The sequence below is a fragment of the Rhopalosiphum padi genome, chromosome 4, assembly GCF_020882245.1.
Source record: "Rhopalosiphum padi isolate XX-2018 chromosome 4, ASM2088224v1, whole genome shotgun sequence".
Taxonomy (NCBI): Eukaryota; Metazoa; Arthropoda; class Insecta; order Hemiptera; family Aphididae; genus Rhopalosiphum; species Rhopalosiphum padi.
The window spans coordinates 6,435,123-6,454,275 of NC_083600.1; positions in this window are offsets into that span (position 1 = coordinate 6,435,123).

Sequence of the window (19,153 nt, forward strand, 5' to 3'; positions counted from 1 at the left end):
ATGAAATTAAAACTCTATGTTGTCTTTCAAAAAAGTAAAAAACTTAAAAAAAAATATAAGGATAAAAAATATTTAAAAATATATTTTTAACAACATGAAACTATGTAAAAAAATGTTTTAAAAAACATGAATACTTTTTGAAATAATGAGTGGTTCATGATAAAAGAATCACCCCATATATAGAGTTCTAATAAGTTCTATTATACATTTATATATTAAACTGATAGAATAAAATCAAAAGTATTTTTCTTTACTAGAAATCCTCTTTTTCTGGTTAGTATATAATTGTTCTTCACTCTTCAGTCATACGAGACTTAGTTCCGGCACTGTCGATCGCATTAGGATCTCGCGGCCATATTATATTGTCGTGTTTTCGATTTCTTTCTGTTCTGTGCAACGGTAGAATTGTATTAGGTACATCGTGGCGGGAAAATGCCCACTCGGGCTTGGAATCCGTCCAGATCCGTCGGTGCTATTGTTCGTGTTCGCTATAAAACGTGTAGGTACCGAGTGGCTTTTGAGTGGACATAAATACGTGCATACCCTAACCTGCAGGTACCTACATTTATATATGTATATATACGTGTTGTATTTTATAATAGTTCTGTATATATGTAGATAGCGTGTATAGCGTGTATAGATAATATATTGCGTGGTTCCACTTTCCACTATACATATATGCCGCATTTTATCGATATGTTTATTTGGCTGCCAATTGTGCACGAATAAGCGGTATATCTATACCTTTCAGAAATTCGCCTTTTTCGAATATGCATGCGTATGTACATATTAAATGATTAAAGTATGTTTTAATGGAATCGGGGACTGCAATCCATTCGAATTTTTAATCTCAACAAACTAAGAACAATGGAGTTAAAATAATAAATGATTATTTTGATGTAACTTAACTAGGGTTCTCTTAAAAAGTAAAAAAAATGAATTCATTTGATTACAATATTAAATTTATTAAAGGAAAAATGACATGTAAAAATGTATAGAAATTAAAAAAATTATAGGATAAAAAAACAGGGTGAAGTTCTACGCAGAAAATTTCAGTTTAAGAGGGAAACAAAATGAGAATTATAAAATCATATTGAAAAAGCGTTTTAATCTTCTGGTATTTAAACATTTTAAACCCAATAAATTAATAACTATTGATTTCATTAATGAATGATTGTTTAGTAAAAAAATTATAAATGCATATAAAATCAAAGAACTTTAATACTAAATAAAAAAAAAATAGAAAGGAATGGAAGGCATCACAAGTAAATGTATTTGAAATAACAAAAAAATTAAATGAACTATCAAAGTATATTGTGGAAACAGAAACTGTACCGTAGTCTTTATTAAATAACAAACCAAAATGATTAAATAAGTTTACAAATGAAAACATCAATAATATATAATCAAAGGTTAGTTTGGAGTTTAAGAGTTTTGAAAAATACCAAGTTTATATCGTTGTTACTATATTTTTGTTTTGTTTTGTAGACTGAACTTAGTTTTTCCAAAAAAAAATCGCATATGCTATTAATATAAATTATGAATATTATTAGGTGTTATTAACTAATAAGACAATATACCTTCATACCGTAAAATGGCGTAATTTGGTGTAAATAAGTTCGTGAAAAAAAAGCTTAAAATTAATATATGTACATATTTTGAAAATGTCATTGTGTACAGTGTACACTATACATACTACATATAGTATAGAATAATATATAAATAAATGTATACGTTTATTTCATAAATTAAATTATAAAATATTTAAAATCCTTACAGTCCTTACACATTTTTTAAATTACAATAAAATAACTATAATCTTTAAAGTATCTAACTTTTTCAAAATTTGAACTTGATAAATGTGTACAAAAAAAGCTAAATAAACTTGAAAAATTGTAATGTCTTTAATTACAAAAAAAGAGCAAAATTATTTTGAAAATTGAAGTATTTCGATAATTCTAATAAATATAATTTGTAAAGAATTTATGTTGTCACTAAGAAATTTCCCTTTCTAAGTTGAATATTGAAGTATTATTATTGTTTCAATAAAAGTGAAAAGATAAAAAAAAAATAAATAACGTTTTTTAATAGTATTACCATATTATGCTCAATTTATTTATGGGATTAGAAATCCCCTATAGTATAATCAGTTAAAATATGTAAGGTATAGCTCTTCACACAGCCACATTCTCTCCATAAGCAATAATTACAATTGAAATAACAATTAAAATTATTGTTTTAATATTATATCGTTAATTTTTTTTTAGTTAGTTTCAGCTAAAATGATTTGAGAGCTTTAATATTCGTTATTATTCAATAAATAGTATCGCATTTATGTAATTTACAAAGTATTAATCAATTATCAGCCTGTAATACTTAAGTATGATTATTTTTAAAATATGTGTTGTTCAAAAAACTAAAAAAGTTACTTATGTGTTATGTATGACAAACAGATTTGACTAGGGGTGGTAATGATTGTGTTAATTCTTTTTTTGCATATTATACTTATTGGCATTTTTTTTTATCTTCCCATTCCCTTTACTGCGTACATAACTGATAAATATCTAAGAATTGTCTAACCGCCCCATTTATACTTTATAGTGTAACTCGTAAAACATCTTAATTATTATAGAAGGCAAATACACGCCTACTTGGCTACCTACACGGATATAATATATTGTAATTAGAAGAGAGGAGAAAAGAAACGCTGGTGATTTAAATTTATTTATTCGTTTTGTTTTGGATGTTTTCTTTTATATGCAGACAATGAATGGCGGAACATATATAGTTATCGTTATACCTACATAAATATCAATTTAAACTTATTTTTAAAAACTATAATTAACTTTTAAAACGCGTTGCGCTATAATAGAATGAGATTTTTTTATCTTCGCTATAGCATACAAATATATATATCATCGAAGTTCAAAAGAACCCTCTCCGCACAATAAAACAAAAGAGTAAAATATAGGTACATTAAGTAACCCAGTAGGTAATGCTTTAGTGCTTACCTTAATGCTTAATATCTAATTATATTGTGTGTTTACCATTAGTGCATTATCGCTGTGAATTATATTATCGTTATAGTTGGCGTTGACGTCGTTATTACGAAATGAACGAGATCATAAACTATATATATATATATATATATTATATAATTATCGATTAAAAAGAAAAACGTTAACGTGTGATTAAAAGAAAATCTGATAACACTTTTTATACTTGAATAGTTTATAGCATAGCACGGTGCTGTGTTTATTGTAGGTGTAGGGTATAATAAATTTACATTTAAACTTAAATAGATGGCAATAAATTTGAACAACTTCGGTAGTTATACTAGTTATACATATACCTAAATTGTATAACTAGCACGGCGAATGTTTCATACCTTAAGGCTTGCAAGAAGGAGAATTATACTTATAATATTAATATAATTAAAATATATACCTATACACATTTTTATAATCGTATGATGTAAAAAAAAAATTAATAATCGTATATAGCGGACAACGTATATAGGGGTCGTCGAACTTTGCTGCAAAAGTCACACCGTGGAAAAGCCAAAAGCGTGATGTGATCTCATACTTATATAGTTTTATAAAATAATCTATTATATATGCCTTGCGCAAGTTTTCTACGCGTTTCTATATTGTTATTATTTTTTATTTTTTGTAAATTCGTTTTTCTAGCGACGACCGCCAGTGCGGCTTGGTAGTCGCGCGAGTTCTGGGCACATATACTTACAGCGTGAGAGTATAGGTGTGCGCTGTTTCGAATTTGGCGAGGGTCTGCAGCCGCCGGTCTGGGCCCAATAATAATACTGCGCGTGCGAGTTTTCGCCTTTTACCTCTATCGATGTAATCGCGTCAAAACCTTTCGGCGGTCAAAATGTCCCGACGGAGTCCGTCCTGCCTATCCGCCCGCTTACCATCCTGTGTAACGTGATATAGACATGTATATTATCCAAGGCGTCGATTGTGGCAGCGTGGTGGGTATTCCAAATCCACAAGGTATAATAATATAATTTTGGTGATTCAATATAGTCCCTAAACGAAACATAAATCATCAATTTTTGAAATATTTTATTTTTTCTCTGTATTGTATAAATTATTATAAATTTATAAAATAGGTATAGATTTTCCTTTTAAGAAAATCTATACAAAATTTTATATAAAGTTAATCATTATAATTATATGTTATTGCTATTTAGTATTTACAATAGCTAAAATATATTTTATATGGTGATTTAAAGTTTGAATAATGGTTTTTTTTTGAATTTGTAAACTGATAATTTTTTTACAATTTTTAAATTGAGTTGGTTACTTTAGTTTAATAGCCTTATACGTATTAACATTGGATATTTTAATAAAATGGTAGTCGTAATATATTCTTTACCTACTATATTCAATAAATGTTAAAATTTGTTAATTATTAGTTATTTTTTTATGACTAACATCTATACAGTATTATACAAATACCATAATAAAACAAGCTTAGCTCAGTTTTTTAAAATCTTATGATTTATCATTCATTTTTATTTATGAGTAAAATAAAAAATAAGTTTATTGTTATAATTTTTCTGTACCTAGATAAGACGATTCTTTAGCACCTGCAGATTTTTATTCTATCCCGATTTTTTTTAAAATATAAATAAGTTTAGTCGGTAAAGAAAGATAAGCATATTATATATAATATAATAATTATAATATGAACTATGAAGGACAAAGATTTTAAAAATTGATTTACCTTAGTTAGTTATACATTTTAATTATTATTTAACTGAATTTGTATGATATTATTAATAAATGATAATTAGTTTAAAATTTCTCCAATACTATCGACGTTTTTTTTTTTGTAAATCTTTTAGTATTGTTGTTATTGGGATGTGTACAAATAATATTATTTCCTATACAAATATTCAAACAGCTGAATCCGGTTTATTATATTTCTCTTCAACAATAATTCTTATACTATGTATATTACGATTTATTTGTTCGAGGCATAAATCTTTTAAGTGCCAACCTAGTATTTACTAATTCTATTCAATATTATAATACGAGGTTTTGTTTAACCTTCATGTAATTTTGTAGTAGATGCATATTGGTCATTGGACACCATATTGTACAATACACTCACTAATAAGTAGGGCTGTGAATTTGTAAGAAAGTGCATTATTTTTAGCTGATTGTGAAATGTAACTTTTTAAGTACAAAATTTGAATCGTGTAACAATAAATTCATATACGAGTATTTAATTTATTTTATGAATTTAAGAAAATAAATTACATCATATATTCTTTTAAAAATGGTAAAGTAGTAGTTTATATAGGGTACATTCACGATAATGTTGTCATCAACCACGAGAAATACATATAATTGTGTATCATATAATATTATATATAATATGAGTATGGTTGAACTGCATATACATATATAAAATATGTATAATTTACTCTGTAGTTTGCATAATATACATAGTAATAAATATTATAATCTGGGATTTAATTTCAATTGATGTATTTGTATAACAGTATGTAATACCTACGAGCATATGTATTTTTTCAGTTATTGGACTTAGTTTTATAGACATTTTATTTTTTTGTACCGCTACTATACAACGAGGTGATTTATGACTATGATGTTATTATTATCATGTAGAAAACGATGATACATAATAATTAAATTACATATTATTTTTTCGTAATACTTCATTGTATACAATTTGAATACAAATACAAGCAAATAATAAGCTAATAAACTCACAAAATTATATGTTAACATTTTTACATTTTTATTAATTACTATGATTTATGGAGTTACAAATATCCATCTTATTGATCATCGTTAAAGCAGCCAATCGTTTAATAAATCACTGTCAAGTTTTTGCATGATACGAATTATATTAGGTATACATTATTCTGCACCTATACTAATAATAATCTCAAAATCGAATCCAGTTGTTAAGAATATCAAATATGCGTGTACTATTACATAAGAATTTTGCACGATGAGTGTAGTTCTTGGTCGAGAAGTAAAATGTAATGATATACAATATATACTGTGATATCTTAAGTTTAACACAAATTGTTGTACATAAATAAATTCAAATTGTATACTAGTTCTTTAGTTGTTATTGTGTAAGTTGATCTAATTTTTGACTATACAATATAGGTACCTATAATTATATTATTTATTATTTATATTTATTTTACAGTAAAAAATGTTGAGCTTAGATCATTTTTATAGTGAAACTCACATCGCATATTGTCGAATGAATGTCGTTTGTATTAATTTTTGGTTATTAATTTATATTAACAATTTCGTTGATATGTATTATATTTTAACTGTATCATCGTAACTAGAAATGGGATTTGACGCACAAACATGTTAGTATATACACATAGATAGTCTTATACATCACTCTTTTTCTCTAATAATATATAATATTATGTATACACAGCTGGATTAAATACATATTCATGTACTATATAGCAATATATTTGTAATGTCTATTTATATTTTCAACGCATTAGGTTTCAGCTATATAACTTCGTTCAAGTTTTTCCTTCCATATAAGTTTTTCCAGTACCCCATATACGACATTGAAATATAGGTCTATGATCTTCTCTCACGCCACCTTGAGTCATCAGATAGAAAGTTGCGATGAACTTTTTACGTCATTTTATTTCTGTTAATATTTTTTATATTGTCACGCGTCTTTCTCCTGTTGCGCTATTATACCTATTATATAGGAATTAGGTGGGTGGTAAGTTTTTTTTTTTTGTTTGGAAGATTGTTGCTGATGGCTGAAGTCCAAAACAATTCAATGGGAATAAAAAACTACCGTGACCCTTTGTATATGTCATGCTTTAGCATATCATTTATATTTTATAATATACATATTACATGTCAATCGAAAACGTGCAGTTTTCCTAACCTAACTTGAGTAAAAGTTACTTTTATTCACAACCGGGTGATTTGGCATCCGACCCCTCTTACTATTCTTAATAACCACCGTTCAGTCTTAAGTGAGTTTGTCAATTGACAAGAAAGCACGTCTGCGCACCGTTGGTGGCGAGAAAGCGTCTTTCAAAAATATACGTGTGTGATCGCCTGCGGCGGCGTGTATATTTCACTATAGGGGGTCGACGTTATTTTTTTTCCAGTATAAGGCAATGAGCCAATGACAATTAAATTATATGGAATACTATGTTACTTTATACACACACACACACATATATATATATATATATATATATATATATAATGTAATTATCACCATTTCTTTTTCCGTGTATGTAGTACTATTTATTTTTGTTTTAAAAGCATAGTATAACATATAGGAATCGAAATTCTCCTAAAAAAACAGTCTTCACAGCGAGAATTTTTAGAAGACAGTGGGAAAGGGTTGTTATTTATTCTCCGCAACCATTCATCATATCCGCACAACATATTGCTACCACTAGTGAAGTATATTTGTATTATATTATGTAATACGTTTTAAAGCTGTCATTTAATATACTCCTTTATCTACTTAAGCATTTTATTGTAGTATAAAAGGATTTTTTTTTATTTGAAAACATATTGTAGTTAATATATCATCGTTCATTTGAGTAAAATGGATAGTTGTCCCTTATTAATTTTATATTATAAGAAAAATAGCCTTTATGTTTTCCTACGCAATTAGGTAAAACATAAAAACAAAATTTAATTTATGATGGGTAGTAGTAGTACATTTTAAGTATAGGTTATGGATTTTTAAATTCTCTGTTGGTGTCACGTTTTTTATTTTTGTAGAATAATATTTATTATGATGTATAAATTTATAATCTTATTAGTTCACTAATTATTCCATTTTTTTTATTTACATATATAAATTAAACTGGCAACAAATTACGTAATGTCAAAATTCCACATAAGTGAATTCGTTATAAATTTATAAATAAAATAAGTCAGCTACAAAACAATGTTTTGAAATCTCTATTTTAACAAAATTAATTTTATAGTTGTAAAATAATTCTTAAAAATATATTAAATTAAATTTTATTTTTCAACTTACAGATTACTCATAAACAATATATATGCACAAATTTACGATGCTCATAATAAATAAAATCGTTTTGGTAAGCCATATAACAAATAGAGAACGAGTAGATTATAAATTATACCTACATTATTTTTGAATTTTATAACAGCAGACTGAAAACACTTAAATAGTTAAATAATCGTCTTTAAAATAACTTTTATACACCTATGATTACAGCACGACGACAATTTGATGAATGAAATGGGTAGTCTGCAAGTAGGTAGCGCATATTTATTTAATGCTTGACTTGGGAAGGGGTACATGGATAGTAGGATCATAAAAAATAATTGCGGACCTTAGCACATTAGCACACCTCATATTACATATTGTACTTACTTCATATAAGATCGTTCTTAAAATGTGTACGGGAAATAATGAAACACTGTGTGATCTTGTTCAGAAGCGAGTCAAGTAGATTGCAAACCACGTATAACACGTGTAAATAACATCACAACCACTAACGCCGCCCCACTGTCTTTTATACCGCCGTCACAGATGGGTCTCGTAGCCGGCAGGTATATATAAGCCCCCGTGATATGAGAACACATATGTGTGCCATGTGATGCAGTTTATATTATATAAAATATATACATAATAATATAATGTATACATGCCCTATACGTCATAATAACCAGCTCGCAATTATTCAATGTTCATTAATTAGTAAAATGTTCACCTATATTATAAATGAAAAATGCTCGGACGCATAATATAATAATGATATAATATGTATACATATAGGCAAAACTATAACAAAATAGATAGGTATCATCATAGTTTTTTAATTAACTTATCGTAGTTCTCCACTTCTTATTGGCTGACATTATTATTTTAGTACTATTAAAGATACTGATGACAAATTTACCAATCAAAAATGGAGAACTATGACATAGGCTTGGTGTGGAGAATATGTCCTTACTATGTTTATAAAGGTATGTGTGATGATACATATATTTATTTTGTCGTGGACAAAACATATCTAGTTAGCGGTTGCGGGTTAGGTTGTGAGCAGAAGAGTTCCGGGTTTGGTACTCGTTGTCGTATTGTCGGCCGGATCGGGATGGGTAAATAAGGTTTATTTCCTTATAATCCATAGCAATATAAATGTTATTATATAAACTAGATAAAATCGTTAATATCGGCAAATAGATTATGTTACATAAAATTCGAGTATAATATGTCGATTTTGAGGATTTCGGTAAATTTCGAAAATATTATATGACTTGTATAATAAATATATTATGTAGGCATGTAGGTTATCATATATAGATGCTACATGTTTAATTGTAGTGATATGCCGTATACAGGTAATTTATTCAACATGTGACGTCCAACATGCTCCAATGGCAGTTCATTACGTTTTCTTGAAAATCATTAACACTGCTATATTTTGTAATGTGTTAAATAATTATTAAAATATTTAATTTTAAAAATAATCCGGGGATAATAAAAAATATATTTCGATACATAATCATAATTAACTTATTTTTGTATAGTTTTATAATATAAGATTGTAGAAATAATATATCAAATGGTTTGTTAACTGGCCATTATAGTTAGGTAAATTATCTAATTGAAATAATAGTAAATATAATAAAAAAATAAAAAATATGAAACAAAGTTTGTAATATTGAATTATTATAAAAAAAAAAAATGTATAGTCGTATATTATATTATATTATACCTATAAATAAATAAAAATATTTATTACACAATATTAGTGTTTATCGAAAATATTCTGCTTTATATGTTGTAGTTTCGTATAGAAAATATAAACATCTTATTCAACGTTTTATCCTTTTTTAAATATTTTCCCACTTATATTGGTATAAATGATATACTATACTTAAGCTTAAGTATGACTTTAAGTCATACATTCACTATTTAAATTGTAGTCTATAAATATTTGATATATTTTATTTGGTTTAAAAATGCATAATCTATTTTTACAATCATCCTTCTTGCACCTAATAACAAAATACAGATATTAAATATCTAATAAATTTTATAATAATCGTGTATAGGTTATAGGTATACACTTAATAATAATATAATTTATTATTACACAACGCCGTACCTGGGTGAAGGGGTTTAGGGGTTCAAACCTCCACCTCTGAAATTATCACGCACTAAGAAAACTTAGAAATTTATAAGTTATTTTTCATTAATATAATATTAATAATTTAGCAATACAGCTAAAACGTGAAACAATTACAATATAGGGGTGTAGTGTGATGTTTGGACGCTAATTTTTTATCCACCACTTACTAAGACTTGTATAACTCCCCCCCCGAAAATTTGTTCTTATTACGGCCTTGTACGTACATATGAGATATTCGTAGATGATAAATACACGCACGTCGTATAAATAATTTAACCGTTCAATTGAGAAACGTTCGCGATGGAAAACGTCGAGTTTTTTTATGATATTATATTATCATTATATGCAATGCATATATATATATATATATATATATATATATTCATATAATGAATATATAATAATATATGATAATCATATATATATATACAGGTGCAGGCGTATATATAGGTGGATAAAGGTGGTGTTGCTGGTAATGTTAGGTAAACTTACCAGGCTACTCCTCCGCGATAATTATAATTCGAGGCAATTAAATTTCAAAAAGGTCAAAAATATAATAGAAACGCATTTATCACCGTCGCCGATCGTTTAATTATTATATAAAAAACAACAACACTGGCGCCCTCGTGCAATAGATTGTCGTAATGGATTATTCATTATTATTTTTGTTTTTGTTTTAATGGGATAACGTGTAAAATTGTAGTTCACACACGCATAAAAAAATAAATATATATTAAACAATATAATAACATTATTTAATATTTTATACGATGCATCTACCTATACCGAGCTGACGGACTATACATTATGTACACATTTCACTACAAATATTATTGTTCTGTTGTACGAAAACAAAACTATATAAACCTACCTAAAATAAAATAGGTTCTGTGTTCTAAACTGTAAATCAGTTTTATTACTCTAGTGTTGTAAATTGTGTAATTTTAAATCATTATATGATCATAAAGTTAGATGTTTTAACGAAAATAAATAATCGCATTTGTAATGATATTTGATTAACAATAGATGTCGATAGTATAACAAATACTCTTTTTTATTGAGAACTGTAGTGAAACCAATTTGTAAATAATAAGTGTTTAAAAAATAGTTATTACTTCTAAAATATATCATAATATTGTTTGTGTATGATTTTATGATTATACAGTAAGACAAGTAGCTATTATATTGCGGTGTAGATATGTGTATTTCTAAAAGGACAATCATAAATATATTTTAAATATCTTATTCGGGGATTTTATAAGATTTCTCACATAATAGGCACGTATTATTGCTTTTTACACACCAAAATAATTTACAGTTAAGTTGTTTTAATGTCTATATATTTTTATAACTCTAATTTTAATTTTCAACAATTTTCAGTGATTATAGAAATCTGAATTTATTAATATACAGGGTGATTCTTTTATTATAAAACACTCATTATTTTAAAAAGTATTTATGTTTTGGAAAACATTTTTTTACATAGTTTCAAGTTGTTAAAAATTATATTTTTAAATATTTTTTATCCTTAAGTATATATTTTTTTAAGTTTTTTACTTTTTTGAATGACAACATAGAGTCTTAAAGCAGAATAATTTTCTGAGTATTTTGATACATAAAAATCGGATTTAGGGTTAGTAGTTTATGAGTTATAAGTATTTAAAGTTTAGTTGCGTGGTGTAGTGTGGTACGGGGTTACCCCGCAAAATGTTTGTCCACTACTCCGCTTGTCTAAACTTTAAATACATACAACTCATAAACTACTCGCCCTAAATTCGATTTTTATGTATCAAAATACTCAAAAAATTATTCTGCTTTGGAATATGAAATTAAAACTCTATGTTGTCATTCAAAAAAGTAAAAAACTTAAAAAAAATATAAGGATAAAAAATATTTAAAAATATATTTTTTAATAAAAACGTTGATTTTTTAACAACTTGAAACTATGTAAAAAAATGTTTTCCAAAACATGAATACTTTTTAAAATAATGAGTGTTTTATGATAAAAGAATCATCCTGTAGTTATACAAACAATTCTGGTGACCCAGCATTTAGTGAAACGTGAATGTATTCATATCTAATTATCTTCTCTCGATTTCACTCAGTTCTGAAACTGTTTTACTGAAATCGGGTTTGGCTGATCCAGGTTCTGTTGCCTCTCCATTCGGTTCTGGTATCTCTGTACTTAATTCAGATGGCCCACCTGATTCGGACTTGGCTGATCCAGGTTCTGTTGCCTCTCCATTCGGTTCTAGTATCTCTGTACTTAGTTTAGATGGCCCATCTGATTCGGACTTGGCTGCTCCAGGTTCTGCTGCCTCTCCATTTGGTTCTAGTATCTTTGTACTTAGTTCAGATGGCCCACCTGATTCGGACTTGGCTGCTCCAGGTTCTGTTGTCTCTCCATTCGGTTCTAATATCTCTGTACTTAGTTCAGATGGCCCACCTAATTCGGGTATTCTTAGACCTAGTTCTAGTGCTCCTGAATCTAGTTCTGGCACGCTTACATTTAATTCTGGTGATCCTGCAACTGATTCTGGTGCTTCTGAACTATATTCCTGTTCTTCTAAATCAGTTTCTGGCATAGGGACTAATGCAGTAATGTCTCGTGAAGACAGAAATATGTAAATACCTTGTTCTGGGTCTGTAATTTCTGCACTCGGTTCTTGACTGTATCTGCTTGGCGTGGTATATGGTTCCAAAGAACGTTTCTAAATAATATTGTTAGTTGATAAATAATATGATTTTTAATGATAAAACAAGATTTAGAAATGGTAAAATAACTTTAACATAGCCACCAATCATCGTGCTCAATATAACTTCAGATAAATAGGTTGTAAATAAAACACAATAAGTAATGGTTGATTTATTAGGACGAAACCCATATTGTAATTATGTTTACAATTGTATGGTAATGGTAATTTTCGCTTTTTTTTAATACGAGAGAAAAATTTGAAAATACCTTCATTAAATGGACGTTTGAAAAATATCGATATAACTATATAACTGTATCAGACATGATATTAGATTTTAGCCGAAGAGTAAATAATAAGCAACCACAATCAAGTGTCTAATCATGTTTTCTGAAAATAATGGAAATTTAAAAATTCTTTTGATATGATTTAAAAATTAGGTTCAAAAATATGATTTATTGGTTTTATTTAACTTATATAATTAGTTCCTATATTATATTAAGTAATACAATAATTTTAATTATACAAAGATCATTAGAGGTACCCGAATGGAATGAAACAAAGATTTGTGCTCTGTATGTCTTGATTTCAGGTATTCTTCCGACATCAACGATATTGGGTGTCGTTTTTCTATTTCCAACATATTATTCAGATAATTTGGTTCTGGAAGTTCCCCGAGTTCATTGTATTTGGTTTTCATTAGTGATTTTTGGTCTTTGACTATACTTCTTTTTAACTTGAGGTGGTTAATGATGTCCTGATTTCTTTCCAAACAGCTTTGATGACTTACTTTGGAACAAACGGTGCACTTATAGACTGGTTTGAGCAAACTTCTTTTGTTACAGTGCATGCATTTATTTAAATGGAAAAAGTAGGATTTTTTAAAACTATGTTCAGTATGCATTTCCATGTTGATCGATATATGTTCAATAAATTCGCTTAAGAATTATTAAAATTAATTTATAAACAAATGACTTGCTGTGTTAAAATACATAATATTCGTTGCTATAAGAAATGAAAATATACATGATCAATATAGTTCAATAATTTAATAGTTTTGAATCTGGTTTTTTTAAAAATTTTTGTTTACCTATATATGTGTGCATCGATAAAATTGTTGGATTTTCAATTTTTAGCGTGATTTTGGATAGAAAAATCTCTAGTTTGTACTAAATCTATTTGATATAATATGGTATACAAAATATATGTTATTATAATAATTAAATATTAATAATATAATAAGTACAATATTGTATTTATAGTATATTTAGTGATTAGGCTAATACTCTGATATAGTGATAGATAGTCTTCATTCAAAATTGGTTTTATTATACAGTTATACATTGTTGAATTTAAATTTAGCACACAGTAGAGTGGACCCACTTGTGTATTTTTTTCTTTGCATTTCAACTAAATAAACAAATAGTTACGTCTTATGTGATGATAACTATAATTTTGTCTATATTTATTGGTAAGGTTTATCAATGATAAATTAATAACAAATGGGGTAATATAAGATGATTTTTATGTTAATAATATTAGAAAATACATTTAGTTATAACGACTAAAAATATACGTACCTATATTGAAATAAAATATTAATATGATATATTTTACTTTAGCAATGACCTGGTGGCTAGTAGCAATAGATGGAGTCAGCGATGAAACGAGACTCGTTCAGCATGCGAATATGTAAGATTATTATTATACATTTTGTTAAGAAATCAAAAATAATAGTTGTACTTATATGGTGGGGCACTCCGTAATAATACTGAATGAATGTAAGATGACACATGCTTCTAGGATACATGTACGTATATTATATATTTATAAAATATTTTATTTATTAAATAGTAATAATAGTAATAATAATATAATTAATGAAATATGTGGTTTGAAATATTATTATATGAATTTTAAAATAATATAAATGTTAGTGTAATACCTATTTATTTTCGTAAAACACAAACGAATTCGCGCAGGCTCTCGTACAAAGTCACTAAAAGATATTGCCATTGCAGTTTCAAGTACAGCCAACTTTTTTGAGCAGTCGTGCAAAGCGGGGTGGTTTTCTAAAAGTCTAAAGCCTGACAAATGCAATCAAGCGCATGTCTGGCACACCATGTCTTTAGCTGTTCTCAAGACTAATACTATGTGCCTATTTGTAATACGATAGAATAAACCCCAAAATTGAATTGGGATGATTTGAATAATAATTTCCATATAAATATCCAATTTGATAAATCCTTCTAAAATGTCTAATTTAATTTAAAAAACACAATAAATCTTTTTTTACAATAGTGGCTTATAAAATTTTATTTAAAAAACAGTTGACTCTATCTCAATTTTGTTATCTAAATTGCTTTTAATAGATCATACATTTCTGAAAAATATCTTTCTAGCTATAAAAAAACTATTTCTATACTTTTGTTTAAATCTGATAGCATAAACAATGTGAAAATTGCAGGCTTCTTGTTTTAACTTTAACCGATTCAAAAATTGGTTTGAAATGTATTTAAATCAAGAAAAATCTCATTTTTAAACAATTAAACATTTTTCTCGTTTATTCGCTTTGAATTTTGCTCTAATATTTCTACTATAAATCCTATAACTAAAACTTCTTATTACACGCATAATAGCATAGTAATTCAGATACAAAATTTAAAGTTCTAGGTATTTTTATTGATTAAAAAAAAGGAATTTGACTCATTAAATAACTATGATTAATTAATAAGTGAAATTGTTGTTGCATATAAGAATCAATACTCTTGATTCATTTAACATACTGTTTTCCGATAGCCCTCATTTCCTGAACAGGTAAGACTTAATGGATGATTTAGTGGTGAAAATACAAGTTGTGTTTTGTTATCTCAAAGTAAAATAATAAAATTGGTCAGTTTTACTTATTATTTACATAAACTGACTTTTAAATTTGAACCTTGATGTTTACATACTGTGTTATATGTAGAGGACGCAGTTATTCTGGTTAAAAGTTTGAAGTATGAAGATTTATTTAAGATAGCCAATAATTGTATATCGTAAGTAAAAAAAAAAAAATGGTGTGATAATAATAATTTACAGTTAAATTTAATTAAACCTAAGTATGTGATTTACAAATTGTTTAAAAATGATTATCAACTTGGAAATAATAATGATAGTAAAAAGATCGAATAATTATAACTTCGAAAAATAGTTAAAGAAAAAAAAAAATTAATTTGATAAAAAAATATTGTTTCAACCAATAATAAAAATGGAAATAATTTTAATAATAAAAATATTTTTTTTTTACATTATTTTGACCGTCGAAATTGTTGAAACATAAAAGTCAAGGGACAAACTACATGCAGTTGTACACGTCCACCTATAAATAATAATAATACGAAATCATTAAACTTTCTCTATGTATTGCAAAAAAGGCTCTAAAAATGATATTTCTTGTTTTTATAAAAAGCAAAATAATGAACGTATTTTAAAGTTAATAATAATCAAAATTCAGGAAACGCGCAAACATGGTTATAGACTGCGCACGTGCACCTCCGATAAATCAAGTATATATAGTAGCTGTAAAACAGTTTTAAGACCTTGCCACATCGTATTAGCAATAAATGAAAATCATATCTTATGTCTTGACTTTTAAAACGTGAATGTTCATATTTTAATATATAATTCCAGAATTTGGAATTAAGATCAGGTCCGATTAAAATTAATTATATATTGTTACAGAACATAAAAAAATTAATTATCGCAAATAAATAATAATAATAATAATAATAATAACATTATTGCCATAAATAAAAATAAAAATTAATCATTTGCAAATGGTAAATATAAGGGATAGGTCTAAATTGCTTATAAATATAGAAAAACCATCTGATTTGTATAATTGCATTTCATCTCTTAAAAGAATCTGTTCGAGTATACCGTATACCATTACCATAGCCCATAATTAAATACCATAGACATTAGGCTTTTTAGGCATCATAAAAATTATATTTTTACTAACTGAATTTTAATTACATTGTGTATTCAAAGTTCTAAAATTTTTGTAAAGGTATCTTGTTCCCTGTAGTGTACGGACGCAGTGACTAAACCTAGGCGTCTACACGCAACGTATACCTACGCCCATTTTCTCTGCTTATGTCTTAAACTCTTAACGTAGTTATTTTTATTTTTATTTTTTTTTATCAAATAGCACTCACTAAAACTTAATACTTTATCATACTACTTGTATTCGTAATTTATAACACACGTAGGTTTTTTTATTTATTTTCCAAATAAATCATGATGTAATAACAATTCATTTTAAGTAATAATAATTTTTTCTTTGAAATGGAAATTTTTGTTTAAAGTGAGCACTTTCAAAAATTTCTTTATTTTATTGTTTAAATTCGATTAAAATATTATCCTTAGTTGAGGTAAAGACTAATTGTTTACAGATTTTGAGTGTGTAAACGCAGGACGTCTGAATGCAGTACGATAGTTACTGATGGTAAAAAGTCGGTCACATATAAAATGCATATACGAGTATCTAGTGACAAAGCGTCTGACAATCAATTACTATAAGAATTTTTTTTACAAAGAAAAATACCCCTAAACGCTATAATACGTATAACAGTATAGAGTATAGACACACTATCATATTTACTAAATTGAATGTAAAAGTTTAGATTATATTTTAAATAGTTAGAAAAAAATTAAAGAAAATTTTCTCTTCCCTCTATTTGCAGACTTGGGACTAAAATTAGTGGCTTAATATTTTGTTTTGAGTTTAATAGTATACACTAAGTAAATACAATTATAATAAGTACAAATTTAACATTTATAATTCACGTGATGGCAATAGGCCTATGCCACATATTTTGGACGACCCTTTTAAGAGATGGCATATAAATTCTACTATTTTTCCTTTTTCTTTTTGGCATGCAATTCGGCTGCACCAAATACGAGCGAGGGGACACATACCAAACCGTCTAAGGTAGGTGATCTGTGATTACTGATCAGTGATCGCCCTCAACTAAACGTACATTGTACTACACGGTCTATAAAGGTGGACCGTATAGGCATCAAATAAATAACCTGCAGTGGTTCTTATAGGTCAACTTATAATAACGACGTATACAAATTTTACCTAGGGGATCGAAAGTGCGTTCAATGGTCGTCTGAACACCAGTCTGCGGAGTCATTAAATATTTAGTTGGTTTCCAATACCCAAGACATTCATTTCGTAACAACTACAGGAATTCCCACACCGAAGACCTGCAATTTCACCTGGTCAAACATTTAAGCTATTCAATACAGTATTGACGCTAGAACAGATGCGATATATACTTATAATATTATCATTATACGTTATATATATATATGTATAGGTAGGTAAGAAAATTATTTTTATCGTACAAATGGTCAGGTTTCACTTTTAAAATTATTTAATGTAGAAACATTAACTAATCATTATAGTACCATAAAAAATGTTTAAGTAATATGATACGCAACATGTAAAAATGTAACTTATGTAGCCGGGAAGTATCCACATTATGGTGCTTAAACTAAAAACACAATAAGTCTATACCATCGAAAAAGTTTAAATTTAATTTTTAAGGTAGACACGTTGTATATTTATAATATGCAGGTGTCTGAAATACGTATATGTTCCATATGGCACGGTAATAGTATACCTGTAAAAATAAGCAATATCAATATTGTTTTTTTTTATTTATAAGAATTCATTATTAATTTGAAAAAAACTTGTCTATTTTTATAAAAAACTTAAGTAAATGTGAAAATTATATTTTAACTTTACCTTAAATTATAAATTTACTTTATTGTATTTTCTAAAAGGAGATTAAACAAAAAGGATTGGGTATTATAAAAATAAACATTTCTCAAAAATGCTTTTTTTTAGTTTTTAGTTTGGGTTAAAATACATTCAACGAAGTATTTTATTTTTTGCCCTTTATAAAAAATATGAAAGGTTAAAGTAAATTCTTCGTTTATATAGATGTGTATTTTTAAGAGTTGGTGTTGGTGCGTAGGTGTAAAATGTAAAATCTGCATGGTAAAAAATTATAAAACCACTTATCTATATAGAAAATGGTTGTTTATAAATCATAATGATTATTTGATTTTATCAAGTCTTATTCATACATTAAACCATTAATTGATTAAATTAAATTAATCATTAATTGTTTTTAAATTACGCTTTTAGTGCCTGTACCTATCTATGTACATTAGTTTAGTTATTATATTATTATTATATATATAATATATTGATCAA